The sequence below is a fragment of the Schistocerca nitens genome, chromosome 1, assembly GCF_023898315.1.
Source record: "Schistocerca nitens isolate TAMUIC-IGC-003100 chromosome 1, iqSchNite1.1, whole genome shotgun sequence".
NCBI classification, from domain to species: domain Eukaryota; kingdom Metazoa; phylum Arthropoda; class Insecta; order Orthoptera; family Acrididae; genus Schistocerca; species Schistocerca nitens.
In genome coordinates this window covers 407,538,136-407,553,318 of record NC_064614.1, presented here as the reverse complement: position 1 = coordinate 407,553,318, position 15,183 = coordinate 407,538,136, and the positions used below count along the sequence as shown (strand labels likewise).

The 15,183-nt window shown below is 44.9% G+C and overlaps 1 protein-coding gene across 1 annotated transcript in view; it reads right to left on the bottom strand.

Annotated features, from left to right (window-relative positions):
* Positions 1–15,183, bottom strand: part of LOC126249607 (cadherin-87A) — a 782,263-nt gene that overhangs the window by 437,510 nt on the left and 329,570 nt on the right. The window contains exon 2 of the mRNA XM_049951276.1: positions 4,244–4,295. The gene's annotated coding sequence lies outside the window, so the exon portion shown is untranslated. The remainder of the gene's footprint in view (positions 1–4,243; positions 4,296–15,183) is intronic.

Here is a 15,183-nt window from a genome sequence, read left to right as displayed (position 1 = left end):
GGATAAACTGACTAAACCAGAGGTTGTACAGAGTTTCAGGGAGAGCATAAGGGAACAATTGACAGGAATGGGGGAAAGAAATACAGTAGAAGAAGAATGGGTAGCTCTGAGGAATGAAGTAGTGAAGGCAGCAGAGGATCAAGTTGGTAAAAAGACGAGGGCTAGTAGAAATCCTTGTGTAACAGAAGAAATATTGAATTTAATTGATGAAAGGAGAAAATATAAAAACGCGGTCAATGAAGCAGGAAAAAAGGAATACAAACGTCTCAAAAATGATATCGACAGGAAGTGCAAAATGGCTAAGCAGGGGTGGCTAGATGACAAATGTAAGGATGTAGAGGCTTATCTCACGAGGGGTAAGATAGATACTGCCTACAGGAAAATTAAAGAGACCTTTGGAGAAAAGAGAACCACTTGCACGAATATCAAGAGCTCAGATGGAAAACCAGTTCTAAGCAAAGAAGGGAAAGCAGAAAGGTGGAAGGAGTATATAGAGGGTCTATACAAGGGCGATGTACTTCAGGACAATATTACTGAAATGGAAGAGGTTTTAGATGAAGATGAAATGGGAGGTACGATACTGCGTGAAGAGTTTGACAGAGCACCGAAAGACCTGAGTCGAAACAAGGCCCCGGGAGTAGACAACATTCCATTAGAACTACTGACGGCCTTGGGAGAGCCAGTCCTGACAAAACTCTACCATGCGGTGAGCAAGATGTATGAGACAGGTGAAATACCCTGAAACTTCAAGAAGAATATAATAATTCCAATCCCAAAGAAAGCAGGTGTTGACAGATGTGAAAATTACCGAACAATCAGTTTAATAAGTCACGGATGCAAAATACTAACGCGAATTCTTTACAGATGAATGGAAAAACTGATAGAAGCGGACCTTGGGGAAGATCAGTTTGGATTCCGTAGAAATATTGGAACACGTGAGGCAATACTGACCCTATGACTTATCTTAGAAGCTAGATTAAGGAAAGGCAAACCTACGTTTCTAGCATTTGTAGACTTAGAGAAAGCTTTTGACAATGTTGACTGGAATACTCTCTTTCAAATTCTGAAGGTGGCAGGGGTAAAATACAAGGAGCGAAAGGCTATTTACAATTTGTACAGAAACCAGATGGCAGTTATAAGAGTCGAGGGGCATGAAAGGGAAGCAGTGGTTGGGAAAGGAGTGAGACAGGGTTGTAGCCTCTCTCCGATGTTATTCAATCTGTATATTGAGCAAGCAGTAAAGGAAACGAGAGAAAAGTTCGGAGTAGGTATTAAAATTCACGGAGAAAAAGTAAAAACTTTGAGGTTCGCCGATGACATTGTAATTCTGTCAGAGACAGCAAAGAACTTGGAAGAGCAGTTGAACGGAATGGACAGTGTCTTGAAAGGAGGATATAAAATGAACATCAACAAAAGCAAAACGAGGATAATGGAATGTAGTCAAATTAAATCGGGTGATGCTGAGGGGATTAGATTAGGAAATGAGACACTTAAAGTAGTAAAAGAGTTTTGCTATTTGGGGAGCAAAATAACTGATGATGGTCGAAGTAGAGAGGATATAAAATGTAGACTGGCAATGGCAAGGAAAGCGTTTCTTAAGAAGAGAAATTTGTTAACATCGAGTAAAGATTTAAGTGTCAGGAAGTCGTTTCTGAAAGTATTTGTATGGAGCCTAGCCATGTATGGAAGTGAAACATGGACGATAACTAGTTTGGACAAGAAGAGAATAGAAGCTTTCGAAATGTGGTGCTACAGAAGAATGCTGAAGATTAGGTGGGTAGATCATCTAACTAATGAGGAGGTATTGAACAGGATTGGGGAGAAGAGAAGTTTGTGGCACAACTTGACTAGAAGAAGGGATCGGTTGGTAGGACACGTTCTGAGGCATCAAGTGATCGCCAATTTAGTATTGGAGGGCAGCTAGGAGGGTAAAAATCGTAGAGGGAGACCAAGAGATGAATACACTAAACAGATTCAGAAGGATGTAAGTTGCAGTAGGTACTGGGAGATGAAGAAGCTAGCACAGGATAGAGTAGCATGGAAAGCTGCATCAAACCAGTCTCAGGACAGAAGACCACAACAAAAACAAACGAGTATTCATTGGACAAATATATTATACAAGAACTGACATGTGATTACATTTTCACGCAATTTGGGTGCATAGATCTTGAGAAATCAGCATCCAGAACAACCACCTCTTGCCGTAATAACGGCTTTGACACGCCGGCGCATTGAGTCAAACAGACCTTGGATGGCGTGTACAGGTACAGCTGCCTATGCAGCTTCAACACGATACCACAGTTCATCAAGAGTAGTGACTGGCGTATTGTGACGAGTCAGTTTCTCGGCCACCATTGACCAGACGTTTTCAGTTGGTGAGAGATCTGGAGAATGTGCTGGCCAGGGCAGCAGTAGAACATTTTCTGTATCCAGAAAGGCCGTACAGGACCTGCAACATGCGGTCGTGCATTATACTGCTGAAATGTAGGGTTTCGCAGGGATCGAATGAAGGGTAGAGCCACGGGTCGTAACACATCTGAAAAGTCACGTCCACTGTTCAAAGCGCCGTCAATGCGAACAAGAGGTGACCGAGACGTGTAACCAATGGCACCCCATACCCTCACGCCGGGTGGTACGCCAGTATGGCGATGACGAATACACGCTTCCAATGTGCGTTCACCGCGATGTCGCCAAACACGGATGCGACCATCATGCGCTGTAAACAGAACCTGGATTCATCCGAAAAAATGACGTTTTGCCATTCGTGCACCCAGGTTCGTCGTTGAGTACACCATCGCAGGCGCTCCTGTCTGTGATGCAGCGTCAAGGGTAACCGCAGCCATGGTCTCCGAGCTGATAGTCCATGCTGCTGCTAATGTCATCGAACTGTTCGTGCAGACGGTTGTCGTCTTGCAAACGTCCCTATCTGTTGACTCAGGGATCGAGACGTGGCTGCACGATGCGTTACAGCCATGAGGATAAGATGCGTGTCATCTCGACTGCTTGTGATACGAGGCCGTTGGCTTCCAGCACGGTGTTCCGTATTACCCTCCTGAACCCAGCGACTCCATATTCTGCTAACAGTCACTGGATCTCGACCAACGCGAGCAGTAATGTCGCGATACGATAAACCGCAATCGCGATAGGCTACAATCCGACCTTTATCATAGTCGAAAACGTGATGGTACGCATTTCTCCCCCTAACACGAAGTATAACAACAACGTTTCACCAGGCAACGCCGGTCAACTGTTGTTTGTGTATGAGAAATCGGTTGGAAACTTTCTTCATGTCAGCACGTTGTAGGTGTCGCCACCGGCGCAAATCTTGTGTGAATGCTCTGAAAAGCTAATCATTTGGATATCAAAAAAATAGTTCAAATGGCTCTGAGCCCTATGGGACTTAACTTCTGAGGTCATCAGTCCCCTAGAACTTAGAACTACTTAAATGTAACTAACCTAAGGACATCACACACATCCATGTCCGAGGCAGGATTCGAACCTGCGACCGTAGCGGTCGCGCGGTTCCCAGACTGTAGTGCCTAGAACCGCTCGGCCACACCGGCCGGCACTTGCATATCACAGCATCTTGTTCCTGTCGGTTAAATTTTGCGTCTGTAGCACGTCATCTTTCTGGTGTAGCAATTTTAATGGCTCGTAGTGTAAAACAATTTTCAGGTGCGATCGGCTTTTGTGTAATTAAGTGTATATTCAGTGAGATGTTACTTCTGAACTGTGCCTCAATGATTCCATAAACACTCCTCGGACCCAAAAGTGCCGGCCCGGCCATTGAGTTACATGAGCTCAACCCCGTTGTGGCGACCTGGGATACATTCGAGGCACGGGAACGCACCTTGGACTCTGTACCGCTTCGTCACCCTGAGTTGTGGCCGGCCGTTATGAGCTCATGGATCAGCGCGGCTCTGCAACGCTACAGGCGCCGAGTGAAATCCATACTGATGCATCTCCTCCATCATCAGGACGAAAAAAGATGCTACGCTCTCTCAGGAAAGCGACTGTAGAGGACGAGGCAAAATTACGCACCGCGGTGAGAATTGGGACGTTAAATGGAAAACTTCAGACGAACCTGTCTGAACGAAGAAAGGATAAAAGCACTTATAAGTAGCGGCCTAAGGGTGGATAATGAATCACGGCATAGGACTAGGCCGAGAAAACTTCAGCATGAGCCAGCATAGGGTAACTGAAGAGGTGCCGATTGATAAAGAAAAGTGGAAGGTTAACTTACGCATTCAATAGACCTCGCAGCACGTGAAGCGATGGGTTTCCTCAGCAGCAGTCTGCAACAGAAAACAAAGATAAAGGGTGTGTTACTGCGTCTTTGAAGATTAGTGAATTTCAGTTGACACATTAACAGTCTTATCTCTGGTACTGGAAACGTAAACCAGTTATGTAAATTAAACAATTACGCGTTTACGGATCTCGTTGCAAACACTAGTTTCGTGATCTACGAACTAAACTAAGTCACGTGCGATCTGACAAGCAAATTAGATGCGCCATTAAATATAATTTTCACGATGTTGTTCCCGATTATAGTAGGACATGAAAACTGCTTACATACAGCTCTTCCGGGTTTCGTTCGACAAGATGTACTATGGGCCCACTTGAACTTATAGTGGTCACCGAGGCTCTTTAATAAAGAGGATGAACGGTTGTCTCGGATGAACACTTACCTGCACTTAGTTCATGATACCAATCGGAAATATTTGAACAGCAGTAGCGTTTTAGAAAATCTTCGATCGATTTATTTAGTACGAAGTCACGACGTAGACCTGTGAAGAAATGTGAAGATGCACCTGACTGCTCCAAGTCGGCACTTTCCTTCAGGTATGTAGCCTACCTTCTTTGTATTTTAATTTTGAATCTACGTAACTAAATTAGCCGTGGTTCTGGAGCTTAGTATTGATGCCAAAATTCTTTAGTATTTGCAGTACTAAACCACTAGCTTAGTCCGACTTCTAAAGTCACTAGTGGTAAGCGAGAAATCAGGGTTCGAATCCCGGTACAGCACAATTTGTCATTGCCGTTGTTCCATTATACAGCTGATAGTTGTCCATAATCGTATTCGCAACCGCGAATACATTTCATGAACTTCCAAAGTAGTCCACTACCGGTGTGTGTAGAGAGGGGTAGGAGGGGCGGGGGATGGACGGGAAAGGGGGGGGGGAAGAAGGGAGGAACTGGGCGGGGGGCCGTATGGCTACAGTTAATTTTCCGTCTATAATTCGGTGAAATATTTCTCATATACAAACCATTACCAGGGTGCACGTTTTTCTGTTTAAGAGATTTCAAAAAAATGGTTCAAATGGTTCTAAGAACTATGGGACTTAACATCTGAGGTAATCAGTCCCCTAGAACTTGGAACTACTTAAACCTAACTAACCTAAGGACATCACACACATCCATGCCCGAGGCAGGATTCGAACCTGCGACCGTAGCGGTCGCGCCGTTCCAGACTGAAGCACCTAGAACCGCTCGGCCACACCGGCCGGCTTTAAGAGGTTTAATCTCGCGTTTTTGTGCGTGCAAATTCATTCACAACATAGCGCAGTAGTTGCTCATTTGTTTCGTTTTGAAGACAAGCGTCCGTTCGTTTCTTAAGCCAGTCAGTGAGGCCCCAGCTCGCGGCTGATACCGATCTACAGAGCAGCAAGTTAAATTTTTATCTTCTCCTGTCTTTCCCTCGTAGTATATTTCTCAAATTTCGTGCGTGTTTGCGTGTACGAGGTGTAAGCTCGCATTTTGTAAGTGTAAATTCGGGCAGTCTGTAGCGCAGTTTTAATTTCTTCTAAACAGCCAGCTACATAGCTCAGTGAGGCGTCAGCGTCAATTGGTGACACATCAGGAGAGTGGTAAGTTGCTTATCTAGCATTCTGTCTGCTTTTACAGTTTACTTCTTCAATTAGTCTTGCTAGGATGAGTACGATTGCATGCTGTGGGCGGACGCAGAAGGAGATGGCCGCGGTTTGCCAACAACTGAACGCGCTTTTGGCTACGGTCAATCTCCTTCAGCCTGCTGCCTTAAGCCGTCGGCACGCGGACCGTGCATCCGAACGTTGAGCGTTGAGCATGCCGAGTTTCTGACGTTAGAACGTGGAATAGCACGTTCGGGAGTCTTTCCGAACGTGCAGAGCAATATCTAGATGTAAGATATTCTGAGCGGGCGTCTGAGCGTTGACCAATCAGGTGGCACAACGCCACCAACGTCACACGCACGCCATCTCCCTTCAATAGAGAGCTGTGAGGCACCATATTGGCATTCAGTTCAAACCTATACGTATATATGCCGTTTCTGAGCACCAGCAAATTGAGAATCACTCGAAAACTCATTGTTAACTGTGTGACTCATTGCAATAAAATAATGGAAAATATCACATTGGTGGTAAAAGAATTATTGTAACTTGCGTATTATGAGAGTATGCTATTTGAAGGCAACGAGACACTGAGGATCCATCAAAAACGCATTGTTCGTGGTACAATTTGTTATAATTAAATTTTAATTAGTAACGTAGCTACGATTAAAGCATTAGCCGGCACGGTAGCTCAGCGTGTTCGGTCAGACAGCTGGTTGGCCTCTGAAATAAAAAACTGAGTGGATGGATCAACAAACGAACTTGAACGGAAGTCATGTGACGTCCGCAACGACCAAACACAACGATCAAAATGGAAAAAAAGCGTAGTGAGGACTTAACTGATTGATGCATGACAGGGCGAAGTTCGTGTCTCACCAAGACTGAATTTTTTTTCCTAACATATATGTTCACCTTTTTTTGAGGAGTGAGTTTGTTCGATTGGCTTAATCTATAGGATAGCTTGCGCTACTTGTATAAAGGTATTTTGCTCCTTTTTCTTTTACGTTTCGTAATTCACATGTTGCAAAGATTGTGCTACTGGGTAGGAACACTGATCAAGTAAGACTGACCTTGGGGTTTTACTAAATCGTGGGAATGGTGAAATAATGTTTATCTTATGTGGAGAAGTATTGCAAATTTGTATCGCACTGTTTGTAATGGAACTTTTATAAGCCTGTGTCCTTATTGATTGGACATGGTACTTTCCTTTTCGTATTAAAACATGTACATGGGTATTGAAGTTTTTATTTGAGTTTTTATTTGTGTATATTATATTTAAAACAACGTGACTAGCATATGGGCAATGGGAGAAATGAGCGTTTTAATAGAGCTAACGTGGGAATTTTACGCGCGCCCGTTTAGTAAACAGTGTGATTTACGAACTACATCTACATCTACATGACTACTCTGCAATTCACATTTAAGTGCTTGGCAGAGGGTTCATCGAACCACAATCATACTATCTCTCTACCATTCCACTCCCGAACAGCGCGCGGGAAAAACGAACACCTAAACCTTTCTGTTCGAGCTCTGATTTCTCTTATTTTATTTTGATGATCATTCCTACCTATGTAGGTTGGGCTCAACAAAATATTTTCGCATTCGGAAGAGAAAGTTGGTGACTGAAATTTCGTAAATAGATCTCGCCGTGACGAAAAACGTCTTTGCTTTAATGACTTCCATCCCAACTCCCGTGTCATATCTGCCACACTCTCTCCCCTATTACGTGATAATACAAAACGAGCTGCCCTTTTTTGCACCCTTTCGATGTCCTCCGCCAATCCCACCTGGTAAGGATCCCACCCAGCGCAGCAATATTCTAACAGAGGACGAACGAGTGTAGTGCAAGCTGTCACTTTAGTGGACTTGTTGCATCTTCTAAGTGTCCTGCCAATAAAACGCAACCTTTGGCTCGCCTTCCCCACAATATTATCTATGTGGTCTTTCCAACTGAAGTTGTTCGTGATTTTGACACCCAGGTACTTAGTTGAATTGACAGCCTTGAGAATTGTACTATTTATCGAGTAATCGAATTCCAACGGATTTCTTTTGGAGCTCATGTGGATCACCTCACACTTTTCGTTATTTAGCGTCAACTGCCACCTGCCACACCATACAGCAATCTTTTCTAAATCGCTTTGCAACTGATACTGGTCTTCGGATGACCTTACTAGACGGTAAATTACAGCATCATCTGCGAACAACCTAAGAGAACTGCTCAGATTGTCACCCAGGTCATTTATATAGATCAGGAACAGTAGAGGTCCCAGGACGCTTCCCTGGGGAACACCTGATATCATTTCAGTTTTACTCGATGATTTGCCGTCTATTACTACGAACTGCGACCTTCCTGACAGGAAATCACGAATCCAGTCGCACAGCTGAGACGATACCCCGTAGGCCCGCAGCTTGATTAGAAGTCGCTTGTGAGGAACGGTGTCAAAAGCTTTCCGGAAATCCAGAAATACGGAATCAACCTGAGATTCCCTGTCGATAGCGGCCATTACTTCGTGCGAATAAAGAGTTGCAGAAGAACGATGTTTTCTGAAACCATGCTGATTACGTATCAATAGATCGTTCCCTTCGAGGTGATTCATAATGTCTGAATACAGTATATGCTCCAAAACCCTACTGCAAACCGACGTCACCAGTTACATCCCGCAACTGCCGATGAGGTGCGTTGTGGTTGCGTATACCATATTGGGGCCCACGTACCGTATGCACAAGTCGCATCATTTCTGAGCATTCAGCAGCACGTCAAACTCAGCACGCTCAATGTTGATGTTCGACAGCACGCTCCGTGTGCCGACGGCTTTAGGGTGTAGCGGTGGCGGAGAATCTGGCGTGTTGTATGGGACACCTCAGGCGTCGTTTGTTTCGCCCACGAGCTCTGCTACGGGGACACCTACTAGAATACGTGACGCTGTGGATCCGCCCTCATAGCAGTGTAAGTGGTGGGTAACGGGTTCGCATCGCTCGAGGCAGAGGGCTAATGTGGAGAGTGACCCTCTGGTCTCGCCCATTCACTCTGTGAGTGGACAGGTGGCCGCTCCTTCAGTAGGGTCCGAGGAAGCACATGGGGGGAAGGGATTACCAGTTATCGGGAGCTTGGGCGCGTTATGGAGCTCCTTAGGCAGATAGCCTTCAGGGCTGGAAAGAACGCCAACGTGAACTTGGTATGTCTGCGGGGGTGGCCTAATTCGGTATGTGGAGGTTGCGCTGCCTGCGGCTACGGCGCGTGCACGGTGCAGTCGTCTGCAAGTTGTAGCTCACGTCGGCTCCAACGACGCCTGTGGCATGGGTTCTACGACTATCCTCCGTTTCATGCAGGCGGCCTGCGAAGTAGGTGAAGGGCGCAAGCCTCACGAATGGGGTGCAAGCAGAGCTCGCGATTTGTAGCTTTGTTTCCAGAGTTGATTGGAGCCCTTTGGTTTGGAGCAGAGTGGAATGTCTCGACCAAAGGATTCGTAGACTCTTTGTCAGTCTAGGCTGCAGATTTCTAGACCCGCGTTATCGCTTCAGGATTTGTAGGTTCAAAATGGTTCAAATGGCTCTGAGCACTATGGGACTTAACAGCGGAGGTCATCAGTCCCCTAGAACTTAGAACTACTTAAACCTAACTAACCTAAGGACATCACACACACCCATGCCCGAGGCAGGATTCGAACCTGCGACCGTAGCGGTCGCGCGGTTCCAGACTGAAGCGTCTAGGACCGCTCAACCAATCTGGCCGGCGAGAATTTGTAGGACTCCCCTTGATAGATCAGGAAGCAGCTACTCTTGTAAAAGAGTACCTGTGGAGTCCACATGAGGTGTTTTTAGGCTAGGCCGTAGTTTGAGGTTTTTTTTAACGGCTAAGCACTATGGGACTTAACATCTGAAGTCATCAGTCCCCTTGACTTAGAACTACTTAAACAAACTAAGGGCATCACACACATCCATGCCCGAGACAGGATTCGAACCTGCGACCGTAGCAGCAGCGCGGTTCCGAACTGAAGCACCTAGAACTGCTCGGCCACGGCGGCCGGTAGTAGTTTGAGGTACTCTGATGAATACTCACCAGTCGATAAGCGGCAAGGAAAGTCAGACCGCGTTCAGAGTAAGGACACTTCGACTATCATAATTTAATCAGTAAATTGTCGAAATTTTCGTAACGAAGTTCCCGAACTTACTGCCTTCCAGGAAATTCTTCCCCCTCAAATTGTTCTCGGGAACGAGAGCTGGCTGAAAATCGAAGTGGGAAGCTCTGATATATTTAATGAGTCATGGAACGTATATCGAAAAGACAGAGTAGAGGCCAGGGAGGGGAAGTGTCCACTGCAGTTGGCAAAAATATTTTCTCTATTGAGGTCGAAAATGAGTGTGACAGTGAAACTAACTGTTCGCGTATGACAGGTCTAGCTGAAAGTAAAGTAATTGTCAGATGTTTTTACTGATCGCTCGAGTCTGCTGTGACAGTTCTAGAGTCATTCAAAGCATGTCGATGGTTTTTTTTCTCTGTGAATAACTTGAATGGTACCCTGGATTTAATTATACGAAAAATTTCATTTCAAAACAATGAATCAAAAAGTTGGCATTCTAATAATATAAAAAGATGTACTGTATATACAGGGTGGTCCATTGATCGTGACCGGGCCAAATATCTCACGAAATAAGCGTCAAACGAATAAACTACAAAGAACGAAACTTGTCTAGCTTGAAGGGGGAAACCAGATGGCGATATTGTTGGTGCGCTAGATGGCGCTGCCATAGGTCAATCGCATATCAACTGCGTTTTTTAAAAATAGGAACCCCCCTTTTTATTACATATTCGTGTAGTATAGTACGTAAAGAAATATGGATGTTTTAGTTTATCATTTAAGTATCGAAGTAAACTACTTCAACAACATAAAGTCGAGACCTATTACTCGTTTGAGATGAAGTGCGTTTTCTGGACTGCCTGACAGTTCTTGTTCTCGACGCATGATATCTTTTCAAAACCGCCGAAACAATTATATAAAAAATGGCCGCCTTAGAATTTCTGCAGACGTCCATGCCTGTGACGAGGGAGGGGGAAATTATAAATCACCTTTCCCTCAGCACAGGAGTAATTTTGGGTCAAGTTAATTTTAGCGCAACGCCTTTCAAACTGTAATTAGCCGGCCGCTGTGGCCGAGCGGTTCTAGGCGCTTTAGTCCGGAACCGCGCTGGTGCTACGGTCACAGGTTCGAATCCTGCCTCGGGCATGGATGTGTGTTATGTCCTCAGGTTAGTTAGGTTTAAGTAGTTCTAAATCTAGGGGACTGATGACCCCAGATGTCAAGTCCCATAGTGCTTAGGGACCGTTTAACCATTTTTGAAACTATAATTGTTGGTGGTCGCCAAGATGGCGGTGGCCGCAAGCGAGGGACCCTGATCTGAGTAAGGACGCCAAGAGCGCAGTGATACCTTCCTAGATGGGGGGGAGGGGGGGGGGGGTTGTCGGCGATTAGGACGAGCCAGATAATGGCATCCTAACAGGTCTGAAGAGTTCCTTCAGAACTCGTTGTATGACGGGCAAGGGCTTTAGTAGGACCGGTCGTTTAGAATGGTAAAACAATCTAGTGCCTACCCTGACAATATGAAGTTATCCTGTTGGGACAGGGTTTTGAAACAGGACGCAGCAGGGTCACTCAGCCCCACTATTGTCGATGTTCTGGAACGGTCAACACAGCATACGCGTAGTCAGGGTCGGTCACAGAGGACGACGTGGTGGGCGTTATGTGCTGAAAGTGAAAGCCTTCGAAAATCGAGTATGACGCTTACTATTCGCGGGACATCGATGATCTACGGGGTTCACGCTATCGGAAGGCAACCGAAGGTCGGCGTTTGCGTAACACGGGAAGATGGCGACGGCCTACAGGCCAAGTAACACGTGTAATATGCACTGAAGTGACAAAAGTCATGGGACATCTTCTAATATCGTGTCGAACCTCCTTTTGCCCGGCACAGAGCAGCAACTCGACGTGCTCTGGACTCAGCAAATCGTTGGAAGTCACCTGCAAAAATACTGAGCCACTCTGACTCTACAGCCACCATAATTGCGGAAGTGTTACCGTTGCAGGATGTTGTGCGAGAACTGACCTCTCGATTATGTTCCATAAAAGTTCGATGAGATTCACGTCAGTTCATCTGGGTGGCCAGATCATTCGCTCGAACTGTCCAGAACGTTCTTCAAACCAGTTGCGAGCAAGCCTTATTGACAATTTGGGTCCATGGCTTCGTGGGGTCTGCGAGTAATAACTGAAATCGGGACTCGTCCGATCAGGTCACGGTTTTTCAGTCGTCTATGGCCCAACCGATATGGTCACGAGTCGAGGAGATGTCGTCCTGTCAGCGAAGGCACTCGCATTGTTCGTCTGCTGCCACAGCCCATAACGCCAAATTTCGCCGCACTGTCCTAAGTCATACATTCGTCGTACGTCCCACACTGATTTTTACGGTTATTTCACGCACTGTTGCTTATCTGTTAGCACTGACAACTCTACGCAAACGTCGCTGCCCTCGGTCGATAAGTGAAGGCCGTCGGCCACTGCGTTTTCCGCGGTGGGAGGTAATGCCTGAAATATAGTATTCTAGGCACGCTCTTGACATTGTGGATCTTGGAATTTCCGAAATGGAATGCCCCATGCATCTAGCTGCAACTACCATTCCGCGTTCAAAGTCTTTAACTCCCTTCGTGGGGCCATAATAACGTCTGAAACCTTTTCAAATGAATCATCTGAATACAAATGACAGCTTCGCCAATGCACTTCCCTGTTATATCTTGGGTACGCGATTCCACCGTCATCTGTCTATGTTCATATCGCTATACCATGAATTTTGTCACTTCACAGTATCACACCTCCCCTGGTTGCGGAGTAATTCTCTGCGTTTAGTTTGTGTAAAGTTTTCGTCCTTTTTTTCTCGTCAAGAATCTTTTATCGTCGATTAGGCTCTCTATTGAGCAGATTTTGTCTCTGCTGCCGTCTCATTTTCAGTTGTCTTGAAATAAATGAGAGGAGTTAGAGGCAGCTGTTTATTGATGTTATACTGGTAGCTGTGGAATTCAGCGAATGCAGAGAGAGCCCCCTCACGTTTTTGTAATATTTTTGCAAAAATGAGTGACGAGTCTCAAAACGCATTGGTATAAAGGACACCAGTTATTTACCTGTTGTATCATTTTAAACCTACGTTCAAAACTAAGAAGACAATCTGATAATACGAACTAAGCAACTTAAAGTTTTCTTCCACCGTTCTCAGACACGTAGAAGCAGCACCAAAAATTATAGAAAGTATGGCGGCGTACACCGGACGGAATTCTGAATGTTTGGATTCACTATTTGGAATAGAATAAATTTAAAATAATAACTGTAATTTATTTCTATGAAATCTACTGTATACATATTTATTTTTCATGTATACTCCTTCTATAATGTACGACGAGAGTACTTAAAATTCAACAAAGTAAGAAGGGGGCCACGGCAAACAAGAGAGACAATCAGCGAGGGAATATTACGGAAGTTGTACAATTTAATTTATTATAAAGTCAGCACCGATTTAAACTTAATTGTAGTGCATTAATTGTCGGTCAGTATTTAATCCTTATCGACTGACTGCCCGTAGCTAGGCAATGAATTTTAGGAAATGGCGGATGCAGAGCTGAATTAGAAGACATTGTTATAAGAGAACGCTCATGAAGTTGCAAACATATTTACGTCATATTTACGGTAATCTGGATTGACAGTTATAAGATTATGATTTTGTGAGCTGCAGTTAATAACAAAAGTGAAATTTATTTGTTTTCCTTGTGAAGTGAGCAAAACTGAGCGATATGGATTCCACCGAGGAAGTTTTAAGCTAACGTACTATTTTGTTTTTGTATGTTTGCTGTCTTCAACGCTTATTGTGCGCAGTATATTGTGTGAGATGTTAAATACGTATGAGTTTCTGTGTAAGCGGAGAACAAGAAAGCCGCAAGTAACAGTTTTTATCGATATTAATCATTAAGTCTATATAAAGATCGAGCATTAATTGCAAAATTTCGCGTGTTTATATATTACGGTAAAGGCAACAGGCATTGGAGGGCAGCGTGGAGGGTAAAAATCGTAGAGGGAGACCAAGAGGTGAATACACGAAGCAGATTGAGAAGGATGTAGGTTGCAGTAGGTACTGGGAGATGAAGAAGCTTGCACAGGATAGAGTAGCATGGAGAGCTGCATCAAACCAGTCTCAGGACTGAAGACCACAACAACAACAACAACAACAACAAAGGCAACAGAACTATGCAGCACCTCACACATCGAATACATCATGAGTAAGTGGCATAACACTCGAAAAACGCATCTGAAAATGGGTATCATTTCCCATAAACCGAAACTAAACGGTTCTGAAAATGAAGGTTCCTATGTGCCAGAATCGAAAAGTTTACAATTCGTTCAAACGGCCAGTTCCGACTAATGGTAATGAGGCATAGACTTTTAGTTCAAAAAGCATATGAAAAGTGAGGATTGCTCAGTGAGCAACGGATAAATGGATTATAGTAATAACTAGGAGGGGCAGGGAAACGAACAAATGTATCGAGGGACAGAGTGGAGTGGAGTACGCAATCATCGTAATGGAAGTCAAATAAAGATCTGCGGGGCATATAGTCAGGCGATTGAACGGTAGTTGGAGAACAGGAAGTTGTTTGCTGAATTCCAAGGGCTAAGTAAATGTCGAGACGACGACCTATTGGAACAGTGTGCATTCTTAGAGGACGCGGAGAAGTCTGGCGGAGACTTTTCCCATTAGTGTATGTCAAACAGGCGGTAACGATGATGTTGATGATACTGAGTTGCGGTTTTAATGTCATCGATGACTAAAAACTAAATATTCGGTTTTTACAGTCATCAACGACACTGTAACCGCAAGGATAAATGGACGTAGCGTTTTCCAGCAGCGGCGATGGGAGAGCTAGTTTACCACTCACACCAGCAGATGGTGTGTTATGAGGTTCATAGCAGAAGTTTCGGTAGTTTGGGTGCCAGTAGTGCGCACCAACAAGGCAGCAGCTGCGCCAGACGGGAGCAGGTGGCTAGGGGTGCCTTCGTCCAGCGCTCGGGTTCCAAGTTTCCTGGAAGCGAAACCGGTCCCTTGTGCGAGTCGGGGCTTCTACACACTCTGGCCTGGCTGTGCGATGCCGTGCCTGCCGCATCGCTATGTCGCTTACTCGGATGGTCACGTGTGTGCTTACACTGTCTTTCTTAGGTAGCAAGTATACGTTATTTTACACTTTTGCGATTAGTTTCAACTGATATCAATAACTGTACCCCCAACT